Below are 17,732 nucleotides of genomic sequence, written 5' to 3'. Positions count from 1 at the left end.
ATATGTACATATAAATTGAAAATTATATATTTAGAGAGATACCATGGGAGAGGTGAGTTACCGTGAGTGTAAGAGGGAGAGAGAGAGAGATCAAACCCAGCTGTTCCCAAAGCCCCAACAACGTACGTCGATCCCGAGATACTAAAACACTAAAACGGGATATTAAATATAATGACATAAGTTATTTCAACTTACCATAATTGGTATACTACAATGAAAATCACTCATCTAATCTCTTTTTTTTTTTATTAAAGAGTACCCTGTAAAAAAACTCATATATACTAAGAAATTATTTTTTTTTATTTGAAAATGCAACTTTTCAAAAGAAACATTATTTTTTATTACACATTGTTTTTCTGTTAAAATTCTATTAATAAAAAAGGGCTTTAGTGTGTGTAAGATTAAAATCATTGACTATAAAATCTCACCGAAATCCGCTAAGATAATTAATGTTATCATCATACGCCTAATTTTAATAATAAAAGATGTAAATGTTCGAAATAAGATTCTAGAAATATGCCCAGATAAGAAACTCTAGTCAACAAAAATAGCTTCATCAGCATAAATTTCTATCAATTCTCTAAAGACCAATAGTAAATTTCTATCAGCAAAAATAGCTATAATTAAAGACCAATAGTAAATTTGAGAGCTATTCTCAGACTCAAACATAAAACTTCAACATCAACTCATCATCAAGGCTCAAAAATATATTTAATCCCCAATATCATACAAGAATAACAAATATATATTAATATATGTGTATATATAAGTCCTTAACTAGTCTAGTCTCAAATAAAAAATATTTAGGTAAACAAAATGAGTCAAGAACAAGAAAAGGCAAGAGTTGTAGGAGGAGTAAGAATAGAGAAGTCTTGGGGAATCAAAAAAACAAAAAAACAGAGCATAATCCTCAAACAAAATCAAACATATAACTGAGAAGATCACACATATCAGCAAGGCCACATTGCATCACTGACACTCCCCTGAAAAAGAAGCAAAACCCAGAGGAACATAACAAATATCAGAGATAAGAACAAAGGAGTCAAAAATCCCCAAACACAAGACCCTAGATTAATAATATTCAGATGCAAGAGCAAGTTCTAACTAAACATTCAAACAAAATCAAACCAGTGAGAGATAGACAACTAAAGGGAATAAAATGAGAGAGGAAGAGAGAACCATAGATGAATAGAACCCACTGGTGAATCCACTTGATCAGAAGCACATTAGAAGGTGGCAAAGAATATGCTCGTGGCTATGAGAACCACCAGTTACTGCCAGCCAAGAACCACACATCGATGAGCCAGAAGTCTTGTGTCGATGAGCTCTTGCGTCGCCTGAAGCCATCGCCGAGAAGAACCGAGTGTGTGGAGCCCCTGCGTCGCTGAGAACCACCCAACCTGAAGCCTCGCGTCATAGTCATCTGCCGTCGAGGAGATTCAGGCTAGGGCCTTGCCGAATGAGAAGAACCCAACCTCTTTTCCTTGTAGCTGAAAAAGTTAATGAACCCTAATACTTAAAAGCCTCAATTCAGTTTTTCAATAAAAAACAGTCCCAATTCGAAAAAAATTGTGTCCCTTGTGCCTATTTTAATTAAATGTTTTAGGGCTTGCATTGGAAGCCCTTAATGTTTTTTTAAGACTTGTAAAGCTAGTACTTAAAAGCTACTGGCAAATTTTATTTCCTCATAATTTTTTAGGACTCACATATTTTATTAGGAGACTCATTGCGAGTCCTAAAATATATTTTTTAAGGAATCTCAAAAAGTGTCCTAAAAACACTAGATACATTTTTAAGGACTTACATTTAGATACGTGTCCTAAAAAGGTGACCCGTAAGGGGTATTTTGTAGTAGTGTAAGAATACAACAAATTACAAACACTATCATTCATCTTTATACATCATAGCATCATCATAAAATTGGCATCAATATCATAAACATAAACATATCCACGTCAACATAATGCCATCTATCATATCATGAACATCTTAACATCATAACAAAATCATAAACATCACCAAACATCATAACATAATCATAAACAATTCCTTGTGAACATGGCCTGCTAACTTGTCCATGCCACCCTTTGAGGTAAACAGGAGTCTCTAGTCCTTGAATAACCTCGGCGTCCGCCCTTGGAGTTACGTCTTTATATCCTTAGTAACTCGGGATACGTCTTCACATCTTTAGTAAATAGTTTATATGCTCAAGAATACATACAGGAACCATTAATATGCAATATCATTAATCATGCAACATATATATATACATACTTATATATTTTATGCTCATGTACACAAATATTTTAGGACAGAAATATTTACATTTGAAGCCTATCAAGTGTCTTTGAGTCTTTTTGTATAAATAACAATCTTCCTATCCAATGCTTTGAGTATTCAGACCATGATCTTCCTGAGTGTTCTCTACACCTCAAGATGTGTGTGGGCACATAGAGAACAAGGGTTTGTAATATAGAAATCACAAGTTTATGTCAACACATGAGTACTTGGATTATTGGTAGAGAAAGGATGGAATAATAAGAGAAGAAGATAAGAATTTCGAGCCTGACAATTTTCTGAAGCTCTCATGAGTCACACTTATTTTACTCTTATTATCACATAATATATATATATTATTTGTTACGACCCTCAAAACATACAAGACCAAAACATGCGGAAATCTAAACTTTTACTTTAATTCAATGTACTTAAAATCCATATAAAAAGTATTTAAAAATAATCGTGTGCACCCACTTTTAGTTTTAGCAAACAGAATTACAACTTCTCTTTTTCGGAGTTAAAGCAAAATAAATGTCATAAAAGAAATAACATGCTTCCAGCGTTTCTTTTAAAAATGGTGTTCCATCAAAAACCTCCTGAGGTCAGGCCACATGTACATATCCAGAAGCAGACTCCGGCGCTCACTGCTCCACTTTGCGTTTGCACTTACTTACAACATGAAACAACTAGGTAAGCAAAAATGCATAGTAAGAATAGCCTTGCACAAAAATATACTAAACCCAGTAACGGGTTTCCCTAAGGTAGTTATCACTATCGATCATTAGAGTATTCGATAAATCCCAACCCTATCATAAAATTCTCAAACAATAGCGAAATAAGAATCAAATACTTTGATTGTACCTAGCAATTAACGTTACACATATCATGATAACCCGAAGTTAGAAAATCCTAGAAGATTCGAGATATATAATTATACAATTTATTCAAAGCAAACATAAAGGATCCTGGCTCCAACCCAGATTCACTCTCAGCGTCCTAGCTTTAACCTGGACTATATTACCATGTCTTGGCTCCATCCTAGACATTAATTTCACCATGTCCTGGCTCCAGCCAGGACTGTAATTTCACCATGTCCTTGCTCCAACCCGTACTCTAATCTCACCATGTCCTAGCTCACACCCGGATAGTACTATAATAATGTTCAGGCTCTGTAATGCCCTTCTACTCAGGGACCATTACACTTTGTATTTTAAATAGTGCTAAACTCGCTAAACGAGTCATTTGGCCATAACCATGTAACTAAATGTGGTTAACGGTTTAGGGTTATATTTTTTGGTAAAAGGTACCATCGTTTCATAAAAGCGTTTACCTCATTCATGGGATCCTGAAATACGTTCAAAAGGTTAACTACAATAAAAAGTTACAACATGTCGACCTAAGCGAAAAAATATTGTTTGACCCTAGTTCTTCTTGAAACCCTCAATTGTGGTGGTCGAGCATCCGCATATATAGACATCGCCACCTAAGCTCTCCAACTCAAGGATGCTCATAAGCAGTTAATAACATATATCCAAATCATAATAAGCATGCCTAGTTGTAATAACCCTACTCATGCATGCATACCATCAATATAAATGACTATAGCGTCATATGGGCCAATAGCCCAAGATAATCGATCAATGAATCATACCAGAGACCAATGTCCAAATTACATGATTATGGAATCATACTAGGGTTCAGCGCCCTAATAAATGACTAATAAATCATACTAGCTCAACGCCCTAGGATATGGGACTAATGAGTCACCCCGGGGACCTTTGCCCTGCCCTCTGTATAACCAGCCTTGGAGCTGGCCCAGCATACTTAGCGTTGAGTTTTCCTCGACCAATTGATCAGACAAGCGTATGTCATGCTCCTAATTAGGCAGAACCATACCAACCAGCTCTCAGGGCTTTTTCTGTCCTTGACTCATAAGTCAAAGCTTTTCGACTAGCACTCAACGTGCTAAGGTCATCCTTGACTAATAAGCCAATGCTTTACGACCAGCACTCAACGTGCTAAGGCCATCCTTGACTAATAAGTCAATGCTTTATGACAAGCACTCAACATGCTAAGGTCGTGCTTGACTAATAAGTCAATGCTTTACGACCAGCACTCAACGTGCTAAGGTCATCCTTGACTAATAAGCCAATGATTTATGACCAACACTCAACGTTCTATTGTCATCCTTGACTCATAATTCAAGCCTTTCTCAATAAGAAAATGCAGATAGGCATATTTCATATATCAGATATCTAGATACAAAGCATTTAGCATGCTTAATAAACAATCACAATCATAATCATAATCATGCAAATTCTTAGGCATTCATGCCCCCATTCATATTCCTGTTCAATAATTCGGGCCAAGCCATAGCTACATGTATCACATACTGGGTGCAGTTTTCTTACCTTTGATCTAAGTACAGGTTACCAATGAGCGACCCTTGAACACGATCCTGATTTCAAGCCCCTAGCGATAACCTAGTCACAACCATAATATAGAATCCCGTAAAAAAATGAGTAAATAAAGGCTTCCAGACTGAGTCCTAGCCTCTGGCATGTTGTACTCTACCAAACCAGGTAGTAGGATCAATCCTGGCCCCTTAGGTTTGAATTCCCGTCATTAAAAACCTTAGGTGGCCAAAGGTGCCCAGGCGGGCCACGACTTGACCGTAAGGTTCACAACACGCCTCCCAGACAGAGAGCCTCCCTGTTTGAAATTCAGGACACGAGTCGCGACTAGCTCTTGAGAGTCGCGGTGCGCCTCCAAAACAGAATCCTTCTTGGGCCCTGGGTTCACACGGGTCGCGGTGCCCAGGAACAGGGTTGCGACATGACACCGCGAACCTAGAATTTTACTGTTTTCCTCAGCTAATTTCACCCAAAATCCAACTCAATTGACTCCCAAACTCGGAATTAAACCTCCCACACAATATCCGCTCGTAAATAAAATTAAAACCCAAGATTAATATTAATCAAAACCTCTACCGAATCTCTAATCCAAATCAAAACTCAAGTACTTAAGGAAATCGAAACTCATAAATTCAAAGCTTAAATTACCTCTGATTATGCCGTTTATCTGCTACATCCTCCGGCTATCAAGCTTCTAATCTTCCCTAGAATCATTATGACTCTAACCTATGCTTGAATCCAAGCTCTAAAACTCGACTTTCCTTCGACAACACTATTAAGCGTCAAAAAGGAGAACGGGAGAGGGAGAGAGATAGAGATAGAGAGAGAGAGAGAGAGAGTTTTGAATGTACTTCTCTTCTATTAGGTTACTTCGAGCTTAAGTTACCTTAAGCATATCCCAAGGGGGTACCCCAAAAATGTCCCTGGGGTAAAATAGTCAAAATCCTCATAATTCCCTCCTAATATCACTAACTCCAAATACATTTGCAAATATTTATTTCCATTACCAAATAACCCAGTAAGGTACTAAATACCCAATATACCCCTTCAGTCACTCCGAGTCAAGTATTAGTCTCGTTGTGACTTTCTCACTAGCTTGCTCCCTAGGCTCGTCTCGTGCCGAGTAACCTAAATATATCCACATAATGATGTGGTGCAACACATATTTCACATATATGCTAAATATACCCATAACGGGCCAAATTACGAAAATTTTCCTTTTAATCACAAATGGGCCCACATGCATATTTAATACACCTAGACATGCACATCAAGTCATATTATAATATAACTCACATAACCATATAATGATACACATATATATCACATAATCACATAATTTCCATAATTTTCTATCATGGCCCCCTAATCAAGGCCCTAAGCCTTATTAGGTAATTTGGGACATTACAAGATCCAACCCGAACTATAATTTCACCATGTCCTAGCTCCAACATAGACTATAATTTCACCATATTGTGACTCCAACCCAGACAGTATTATAATAAGGTTCAGGCTCCAGCCCGAACTATAATTTCAACATGTCTTGGCTCCAACCCAGACTATAACTTCACCATAATCTGACTCCAAAAAGAACATTATTATGATAAGGTTCTAGCTCCAACCTGAACTCACTTACCATTAAGTCGCATAATGAATAAGCATTGCAAAGGTAGGCATTAAGCGTACCCTGGTCTTAACGACCCAAATAAAACTAGTGTAATATACTACTACAATCACGCACTATTATATTCATGTTGTAGCCAAGAAAGAGAAAGGCTAACTTACTTGGAGTCCTTAGCTCCTAGCTAGATCTTTAACACCACTATTCGTTTTTCATTTTTGAGATTACTGTAATTAATACAGTGTACTCAGATTAAACTATGGCATACTCGTATAGCTAATATTCTATGATAGCTTTGTTTAATAAAGTTCTCTTAGAGAATCTATACTGACATTTCTCTTATACACTATACAGTGTATAAGACCAGATTCCACTTTAAATCAATTTACGGTTTCCTGAGAAAAATCGTCCTTACCACAACATGCTCTCCGTGCTGTGCATTTTTATATTCTATCTCTAGAAGACTCTCTCAACCATATTACACGTATTTTAGTTACTTATAAAATGAGTTTTAAACGACTCTCAATCTTAGAAAACCACCCACTTTCTACTTAAGAACGGAGTTTATTATCCGTTAACGATAATACTTTTCGATTTACAGTTTTAGAAAACCAAATTCCCATTTTTACCATCTTTAAATCCCTAACCTGGATCTCTATTACGTAATTTTCAAAAAGAAAGGGCAATTGAACCCCATGTTTAGAAAATGGTAAAAAATGAATTCTCAATAACCTTAAACTAATTTGGGATTTGTTAGATATCCAAAACTTTAGCTATTTTTTAAAACAACTTCATTTCCAATTCCAAACCTAACTTTTTCACTATTCATTTTAACGTGATAAAAATCATGCTTTTAAGCTCATATTCAATGTTAGGTTCTCTAACCACAACCCTTTAAAATCTTGTTCACGTATGATGTGTCCTAATGACGGTAACTAGGAGAAAGCTCACGTCAAAAATTCAATTTAGGTTAGGAGAACCAACCTCCAAAAACTTGTTTTTTGTTAAGGTTCGATATTACTATTTTTCCCCATTTTTAGGTAACTTCGAAAACTTACAACTTTTAAACCATCATATATTTTAATCTAAAATTTTACCGAGGCCTTAATACCTATCATAAAAATTTTCTGACCAAGATTGATCATTTTTGGGAAGCCAAAACCCATCAAACCATTTAAATAAATCTTGGAAGTGCTTGCTGCCCAGGAGTTTTTCTTAGATTTTTAGGGTTCTTTGAAAAATTGTTTCTCTTACATAGTACTAGTATTCCTAAAAGTTTTCCAGGATCTATAATTATATCTAATTTTGTTTCTCTCAAAATTTCATAATTTTTTAGATAGGAAAACCTATTAAAAAATGTAAGACAATCTGGGCAGTGTTTGCTACCCAGAAATTTCGTTTTCTGATTATTAGGGAAACATTTGAAAAACCATTACTCTTTAACCATTTTGCATTTTCCTCTAAAAAATTTCTGCGATCCTTATACATATTTAAATTAACAGTTTACAAAATTTCATGGCTTTTGGCTCAGTAAAATGTGTTCAATATTGAAAACAATCTGGGCAGTGCATGCTGCCTACAAAATTTCCAGATTGCATCAAGACGCCAAAAAGTTCATAACTTTGGTTTGAAAACACATTTTTTCGATTTTCCAAAGCTTAAACCCAAGTACTCATCTAGCAAAATGCAACCATACAAATTATTTCCACAAACAGAGGTAGTAGGGTACGATCGGACCCGTTGGAAGTCAGACCACGAAAATTTGGCAGCATGCATTTCTACACATTCCAGCAAAAATAAACACAACTAGCAAAACCCTAGCCACATGTATCCATATAAATCAAAAAATCAACCAATCGAACCCTCAAGAATAAAATAAACTTAAAAAACCAACAAAACATCCTATACATCCAGATCTATATCAATAACCAAAAATACTCAAGAACCAACCAAAAATCTACCTTTGATGGTTCTAACTTTGAGATGGATGAGGTTCCCTTAGCCTATCAAACATCCTCATTGTGTTCTATACACTCAAACTTAGCCCCAAGGTTCCACATGAAGATTCTTAAAAAGGAATGTTATGGTAGAAGATGGAGATGAGTGGAAAATTACCAAAACTCTAAAATATTTACCTTTGTTACGTTCTCACTAAAACATCTACAAGCTTCAAATATTTGAGATCTTCTTAGAACAACTTCCTTTTAGACCTAGAACAAAACATTCATGCCATGCATTGCTATTAAAATCTCATGCATGCATAGTAAAACCACTTTGGATTTTGATTTTGAAAGAAAAAGAGAAGGAAAAAGGATGTATTAGGTTCAAAACTTACATTTGCCTAGTGTGCTCTTGGGCTTCTTCCTTCTTCAAAGGGAGAAAGAGTGTTCATGATCCTTGGAGAGAAAATGGCAGCAATGGAGAGGGAAGAGAGAGACCTCTCGGTTTTTTGGAGGGAAATGAAGAGTGTTTCTCTTTTGGTTTTCTTGTGGAAAAATAAGGAAATAAAAAAAATAATGATTGGGTGTATAAGATGAATGATTAGAGGGTTAGCCAATGGATGAGATAGCCTCTTACTCTTCCTAGGATAGGTGTTATAGACATTTGAGTATACTAAGGCATAGCCTAGCTGCCCATTACACCTCTCTCCTCCTTTGTAAATGACTAAATTGCCCTTACCCCTTTTAATTCACTTCTATTGCGCTCAAGGACCCTTTGGTAATTTCACTCTCCAAATTTAACCAAATTATTACCCTATAGTTTTTAAATATCTCCAAGGTAAAATAAAATAAATGTGACCAAAAATAAATTTTGTCACATAACACATAATATTGTTAATTTACTCAAATTGACCAAAATTCTCGTAGTGGCTCATGCAAGAATTCCATTCTTAAACTCGGTAGATTGGAATTCAATCTTTAATCAATTTTTCTTAAATTTATTAGCTCGACTATACAGTCCTAGATGCCAAATATTTGTATGCCATAGTATTCCTCATTTTTCCTCATCCGAGATTTTTCCTTTATTAGGGTTTACCCCTCTGTCAAAGACCAATTTTCTTTGCATAGGCCTAAACCCTTTATCAAATTAACACAACGACTATAAAATTCACGAAATAACATAATTTCACATAATATTATTTATTGAAATAATATTTCACAAAATTCTTCACTGGCTCCAACCGACTACTACGGTGTTCAAAATACAGGATGTTACATTAATAATAATAATAATACTATTATAATGATGATTGGAATTGATTTAGGTAATATCTAACTAACCAAATTGAAAAAATCTATTTTCAAATTATTAATAAATTAAATAAATAAAATAAAAACAATATTGATACTTTACTAGTATCATATACACACATGGCATAATCCTTGTACTCTGTCATGCTTTTAGCACTATTCCCTTTTAGGGAATATTGCATTTTTCCTATTTGCTTTTATTAATTTTTTTAATTAAATAAATTCTTCCCACAAAATAGGGTATTATCTTTTTAAGGATAAGATCACAACCATAATTCAAATTTTAAATTTTAAATTCAAAATTCAAAATTCAAATTAATAATCGTCATTACAATCATCTTTTAAAAATCAATAAATCAAAACTATTTTGACTTACCATTTTTATTTTCTCCCACTCAAATAAAATAATTAATTTCAAAAATTTATTTATTTATTTATTTTATATATATTTAAAAATTTCTATATTTAAATAAATAAATATATTTTCAAAATTTAATAATAAATTCCAAATTAATTATTCAACCTCAATTATCATATAATTGTATATTTGACCCGAAGAATAAAGTTATTCTCAAATTTCCAAATTACAGTTTTACCCTTGTATTAACTCTTACCTTGATATGGTGTTGATAGAGCCACCTTGGGGACTTATTGACCCATAATATCAAGATCCAATAAATATTAGATTATTAATCAAAGCTCTTTGATTAAATAATCATATTTATTAATCTCATGATTACTCCACTATAAATATGAGATTGAACTCTTGATAACTATAGACATATATTTACAGAGTATTTTATTAATGAAAAAAGTGTCCGTAGATATAATAATTACATACTACGTTAATCCTCTATTAATATTTCATAATTAAAAAGGGAATAAAATTATTGTTTTACCCATTTAACTATATCTAGTTCCTAGTGTACCATTGACTTTACGAGTGAAGGTTGTGTCACAACAAGTTTTTGACGTGATCGCTCATAACATTTTCAATTCCAAAAGTCAACCCAATAGGGAACCATTATTCAATCTATGAGAAGGTATAGATTCCATATTTGTTAAACTATGTCCCCAACCATATATATCATTGAGCCCCCAAAGCAATTTTTCTTTGCCTGATCATTTTGACAAACCTTAAAGAACGAATCAAAGAATCAGATGACATATATAGGAGTTCATAGTAACCTCAGGATTAAGAATATTGTGTATATGATCACCGTTTCATGTGTTTTATTAATACTACGAACAATGTTTAAACAAGTATTAACAAATAATATATGGTCCAGTTTTATATATCACTATATATAAAGTACATTCATAAAAGTGTCCTACTACACTAGTGACCCGAATCTAGGTCACTTGTATTAATAATACTAGTGAGTCATACTAGCAATAATTAATCTAAAGATTCCATAACTTTACTTTACTGCAAACTATTTTAAGTTCATTATCTCAATCTCGACCCTCTCATACAAATATGAGATTAAGACCACATAGATGAACTTTGGAATTTTCTGATATTTACTTAATATTATCAACATAATATCAGACACAGTCTATATATAATAATTCAATTCAATTATTTATTTCATTTAAAACATTTGTCAACTACAATTTATTTAAGGGCACTATTCCCAACAGTCTCCCACTTGACCTAAACAAAATTGAGTCATCTCTCACAATGTCTAACTCACATTATATATGACGTCTTGAATTCGCTATTAAGGCTAAGTGCCTTGATTATTGTGCCTAGAGGGTATCATAAGATTTATATGTGGAATTAATGGAATATATGTATGATTATGCAATATAAATGGTTTATATTGTAATGTGAATACTTATGCATGTTTAGGGGAATTAAATATGCATGGGGGCCCGTTCTTGTTAATAAGGGCGTATTTATAATTTTGACCCATTGATGGTACAAATGAGATTATACGTGTTAAATGATTGAGACCACATTATTATGTAGATAAATTTATGATACTCGGCATGAGGCGATCCTAGTCACAACGGAATCAAATGCCTGGCTCGGGGTGAGCCTAGGGGTCTTTTCGGAACTTAGCATATATTTGAAATTTACTAGGTAAGGGGTAGTTATTTGGTGATTATTTGGGCACGTCAGGATTAGTTGGAAATTTATATGACCACTTGAGGATTAGCGGGAAACGCGGTAAATGATGAGTTTTCCCTTAAAGGCAATAAGAGACTAAGGATAAGTTAGGGGGCATTTTGATCTTTTGTGTTAAGAGACAGGCTTAGGATTGACTTTAGGAAGTGACCAGAACCACCAGAAAACCACTAAGGGTTCTCTCTCTCTCTCACGTTACTCTCTCTATCACTCTCCTTGGGGAACTTTCGAAAGCTAATGAAGAACACCAATTCTCTGAACTTTGGGGCAGGGATTTGCTGAAGAATTGAAGCTAGGATTACTTGAGGATCAGTTGAGGGCCTAAAATTTTGATCAAGGTAAGATTTTTACTCAGTTTTCCTGATGAATTCTGCTATGGTTTAGGTTTTGTTAAGGTTTAAACTTTGGTTCTTAATTTGTGTTTTGGTGGGGATATGGATTATTTTCTGGGGTAACGATATCTATGCTCTGTTATTGTGAATTCTAGGCTAGATTTTAAGGTTTAGTTATGTTTAGGGTGAGTTCTTATGGGTTTGGCTCAAGGAAAAACGCAGGAAAAATCCAGAATTTCTTGGTTCGCAGGGTTGCCCAGCGGCGCTGTTCTTGAGCGTCACGACCTGCATGAACCCAAAAGGCCTAGGAGAGTTGCTGAAATGCCCAGGCACAGCATCGCATGTTAGGGCGCGCAGCGACCCGTGTCCCCCAGGAGAGAGCCTTGGGGCTCTTTGACTTGTAGCGCGTCGCGGCCCTAGGGTGCTGAGCTGCGACTCAAATTAAAGAAAATAGCCTAAACAGGTTTTTAAGCTCGAGAACACAAATCTAAAGGCTTGGGACGAATTCTACTAACCTGTTTAGTAGAATTCGAGGTCCCAGAGGTTAGAATTACACCTTGAAACTTTTGAATGGTCTAAGTGATTGATGATTATCGTTATTGATTTTGGCTAGGTTATACCGCTAGGGCTATGTAGAGTCCCAGAATTTTACTTAGCTAGTTAGATAGTAGTAGTAGTAGCAATATCTAATATTAGTTTGTAGTATGTTAGATTTCGTGGATTTTGGTTCAAACCGGGACATAGTTGGAAACTCCTAGCAATAGTTATGGATTTTATAAGTTTAACCTATAGTTTAAGAATATTAATTATAACATAAGGTTTGATTAATATTGATGGTTATTAATATGATAATTATTATAACCTAAGGTTTAGATAGAGCCAATAAGAATATGACACTTGTCATGAGCATATTTATTCCTAAGGTTTAGATAGAGCCAATAGGATTATGACACTTGTCATATGCATGATTATTAAGGAATTATTATTTTAATGATAAAATAAGGGAAATATAAAACTTAGTCTTCACCAGAATCTGTTAGGAGCATGATATTTGTCACAATTTTATTTATTTGTGGATTAGGTTGTTATTTAGATAATTAAATAGATTTTCTCGTAACTTTAGGGTACTATAACTTCCGACCTATTTTTGACCTAGTTATGTTATGAATTTCGAAAAATAGCATTTCTATAAAGTTGTAGATAATTGAATTAGCTTTCCAACAGTATAAAGAGAGTCTAAAATTGGAGTCCTAAAGCTCCGGATATGTTGATCTTACTGCAGGTGAAATTAGAGTTACGAGATCTAGGGAGTTTGAAGTTAGGATTCTATTTGTTTTTAATTTTAAAAAAATTAAGCTTTGACTCCTTAAACTTCTCTCTGAACAATTTGACCAAGTCCTAAGCCTTTGGCTGAAGAATATTCAAATATTTTCAATTAAATTCATTATTTTTATTCAAAGCCTAAAAGAAGATTTTTATTCCTATAACTCTATAAATAGGACCTAGCACCAAGCTTTTTCATTCATTCTACAAGTTGAGTTCAGAGCCTACAAGCTACTAGGTTTACTTTAGAGTGTTAAACACTTGGGTTGGGGTTATAAGCTTTATCATTCTAAGCTTATTAGACACTTGGGAAGTAAGGTTCATAGTATGTATTTCGGTTTCGAGGTGTAGTTCGGTCATAGCAATTTCAAAGGTATTCCTATTCTTAGTTCCTTTTCTGTATTGTTTCATTAGTTCTTATAGTTTTTCTCTACTCAAATCCTAACTCAGTATTCTTTATTCTTGATTAGGCATCTAAGTTCTTCGAACTTGAGATTTCTAGTTGGTAAGTATCTTCTCGATGGTTTAGTTCATTGTTCTTCATCTTTTTCTTTTAGAAAACTCACCTCTCTATTAATGGTTTTTAGGAGTGTTCCAAAATCCTGATCTTGTTCTCATTATCCCGGTATTTTGGTAAGGAAAATATGATAGTTTTATATCCTTATATGTTATGTTGATATGTTATGATAAGTTATGCTATAGTATATTATGTAATGTTTTCTTATGTTTCATTGTTATTATTTTCCCTACCTCAGATATTAGACAAGGCACGTAGATGGGTTATCATAAACCTACCATGTGATCTAACCTACCTCAGATATTAGAAAGGACGTAGATGGTTTATCACATGTTTTAATGGCCATTAATAGTATAGTCTTATATGATGTACGCCTTTATAGATATATGTTATATGTTTATAGCTTATAGTTATGTGTATGATTATGTTTCATGCTTGTAGTAGATTTTCCTTGTTGGGCATTAGGTTCATTCCTTTATGTTTTATATGTGCAGGAAAATAGTTATGGCGACGAAAGGATTCTTGGCAGCTTGGGGATGTGTATTGAGGCAGGATGGAATCGATGGACTGAGCGTTCAATTAGAGGATGAAGTTTTTTTTAGTCTTTTAGTTATGATTTCTATGTATTATTTTTCTGCAATTAATTTTGTAACCAATTTATTTAAGTTATGTTTTGTTTTATTTTCAAAACAATGGGATCCCATATCCTAAATGAATTTTTATGTATTTAACCTTTACTTTACAGTTTTTAAATAAAGTTATGGTTATTTTATATGTACGTTTTCTTAAGATTAGTATAGTAGTTATTAATGGTCCAAGGTCTAGAATAGTTGGGTCGTTACAGGCTAAGGGATAGGGATCGTGCTCACGACTACCATACGCTAGCTGCTCAGGACTCGAGGTATGAAAACTGCAGCTGGGTTGTGATTGAGGCTCAAACCCCTGATAAAAAATATGAGTATGACTTGACTATATGTGAGAACATGGTTATAGCTATGTTTGGGAATATCTGGTAGGGCGTGCTTCTATATGTTGCATCTGATTGCTTGTTGTGCAATGTATATGTGAATTTATCTCTTCTGAAGTTTGGTCTAAGAGCGCTGGGGCCGATAGCAAGCATGCGGAACGCAGCCTTCCTAAGCATGCCGGGGTCGGCAATAAGACCACAAGACTCGGCCTAAGGGCGTCAAGCCTGAACATTATACAAATAAACAGAGGTGTTGTTTGCACTTAACTAACTATATTAATTGATGAGATTTAATTTTGTGTTTGATTGAGCAGAATATAATTGAAAGGGATAGTTTGACCAGCCATGAGTTGGAGAGATTCAAGGGCAGTGTGTACATATGATCCTACTCGACCGCCATGGCCGGGATAGCCTTGGAGGAACTAGGGTTGAACCCTGCTTTTTCCTCTTAGGACGACTAATTTGTATTCCATTTGTCTTTTATCAGTTTGGAACCAATTTTTGGGATCCCATATATAAACTTAATATTTTAATGAAAATAATCACTTTGTTGAAAAAAAAATTTAGTACCTAACATTTACTTAGTCTCCAAATGACTCGCTTAGCGAGTTAAGCATTATTTTAAACACACAGTGTAACGGTCTTGGCTAACTCGCCACTAAAGATAAGCTCAACTCATGGTTTGGTATCTAATAAAATGGCTTTGTGTTTAATTGTTCAAATTGAACCTATGTGCCTTCTTTACATGCTAGAATAGAGAGCATGATGTATATATTTGTATTTTGTGGGAATAAGACTTGATAATTGATGCGTGAATGTTATAGAGTTAATTCTTGATATGCATATTGTATGTGGCTATTGTGTTGTTTGGCCATGCTCGTGGTATAGTACTAGATATGGACATTATGCCTGGTAGGTTATGTCATTGGTTGAAAATAGAATTGGAAGTTATGTATCCAAGACAATTAATTGGACAATGCATGGTTAATATTGGGGTTGCGGATGATACTTGGGGCCAGAACCCTCCCTCTGCCTTGGGAATTCAAAGCAGATATTTGTTGGCATGAAAGCAAGACTGCTAAATCGGGAGGAGATTAGGTGGTTAAGATAGCGGGTTCTGTCAGGGAACATTGCTCTGTATGTCTTGACAATAATGGCACCAGTTTCGGTTCAACATGAGGGTGGAAACAAATGGGAATTATTATATGAAAGATTCCAGAAGCATTATCCACCACTTTTTGACGGAGGCCTGGATCCGTTCAGAGCTGAACAGTGGATGGGCATGATTAGCTCCATCCCTGACTTATGGGAGTGGTAGGCAATGATAGAGTGGCTTGTGCCACATACATGTTATGGGGGAATTCACGAATATGGTGAGAAGAGGTATCCCAGACCCGAAATGTTGTCATCATGAGTTGGGAGGAATTCAGAATATTGTTCAATGAGAGGTAATACTGTTATGCAGTTCGAACTGCGAAGGCCAGCGAGTGTATGAACTTGGTTCAAGGTAGTAAGACGGTGATAGGGTGTGACAGTGAATTTGACTGTTTAGCCAAATTTTCCTTTGATTTGGTACCAAATGATGTGGCTCGGATGGCCCAAAATGTTAGGATTGCTCCAGTACATGAGATTTCGACCTCACTTGAGTAATAGGGAGGGCCCTTGCTATGGAGGACACAGGAGATGAGACCTGGAGTGAGAGTGTCGTAGGACAGGAAGCTCAGGCAATGGTATTCTCATTTGCAGGATCAGGTAGGGGCGGAGGCCTAGTAACCAGAAAAGAAAGACCCTTGATACTTCTACTACTCCTGGTCTTAACAAGATGGGTCATAGTATTCAGGGCGGCAATGAGGTCTGGAGAAGTTATCCAGTATGTGCCAGTTGCAGGAGACGCCAACTGGGAGAGTGCCAAGAGAAGGCATGTTCTTTTTATGTGGAATAATGGGGCACATCAAGAAGGATTGCCCAAAATGGAAGACAAAAGAACCAAGGAGTACAGATAGCTCGACCCCAACTCGATTGTCCGTCTCGACACAGTCAGAGCCTGGGGCTGGTTCCTCAGAGGCGGCAGGTCAGCCTTCTAGTTCCCAATCTTTTATATTAAGCTGATTGAGTTTGGTGCTACGTATATCTCAGTAGAGACCCAGATATGTGGCACATGTTAAATGGTTGTCATGCCATGGGGCTTGAGATTTTAGTGTCTGCTTAGGGGAAAATTGGTAATTTCTAGGAGACAGGTCAAATTATTATTGGTAGAAAGTTGGTGGTAATAATTAATTGAGCTGGTTATATAAGGAATTTGATACGATCCTAATTATGGATTAGTTTTCCAAATAAGGGACAACCATGGATTGTAAGAAAAGATGGTGACTTCAGGGTTTACAAGGAAAATACCCAGTTGCATTTACGAGATGCCTAGCTACTATGGTAGGTACAACTAGGGTTATATCAGTTTGACTAGATGAAAACTTGATCGGCCACTGAGGTATCAGATTGGTTTACAAGGATTTGCGAGGATCACTGTTGCGTCAAGGAATTGAGTATGCTACAGGATTAAGGAGGGGATAGAACCGGTATCAATGAAATCATGAATAACGCATCGGCTTGTACTTGAAGCATCTTCGAGGATTGTCATACCTTGACTAAAGTAACATAAGAACCTAAATTTTGTCTGAATGGATAGTTGAGTCATTCCTTCAGTTTCTCTAACCCTTGTATCCTTTCTATCGCGGGATATCGCCAAGAAACTGAATCGATCATTAATTTTCTTCACAACCTTCCAAAGTATCCTTAGAATCACCTAGACTAGAGTGAGAAATTCTCAACACATGAGACAGATGCAAAGAGAAGAAGAATAGAAGAGAAAAATTGAGGCTTAGAAAAAGGACTTTTG

The 17,732-nt window shown here is 35.4% G+C and overlaps 1 non-coding gene across 1 annotated transcript; it reads right to left on the bottom strand.

The window, feature by feature from the left end:
* Positions 1 to 381: 381 nt before the first annotated feature.
* LOC133828425 (small nucleolar RNA R11/Z151) lies at positions 382 to 468 on the bottom strand. Its single transcript, XR_009891036.1, has one exon. It is a non-coding gene; the product is annotated as a small nucleolar RNA R11/Z151 (small nucleolar RNA).
* Positions 469 to 17,732: the final 17,264 nt, after the last annotated feature.

The sequence above is a fragment of the Humulus lupulus genome, chromosome 3 (assembly GCF_963169125.1).
Source record: "Humulus lupulus chromosome 3, drHumLupu1.1, whole genome shotgun sequence".
NCBI lineage: Eukaryota > Viridiplantae > Streptophyta > Magnoliopsida > Rosales > Cannabaceae > Humulus > Humulus lupulus.
Note: the sequence above shows the minus strand (reverse complement) of the source record. Positions and strands in the feature narration are given on the sequence as shown.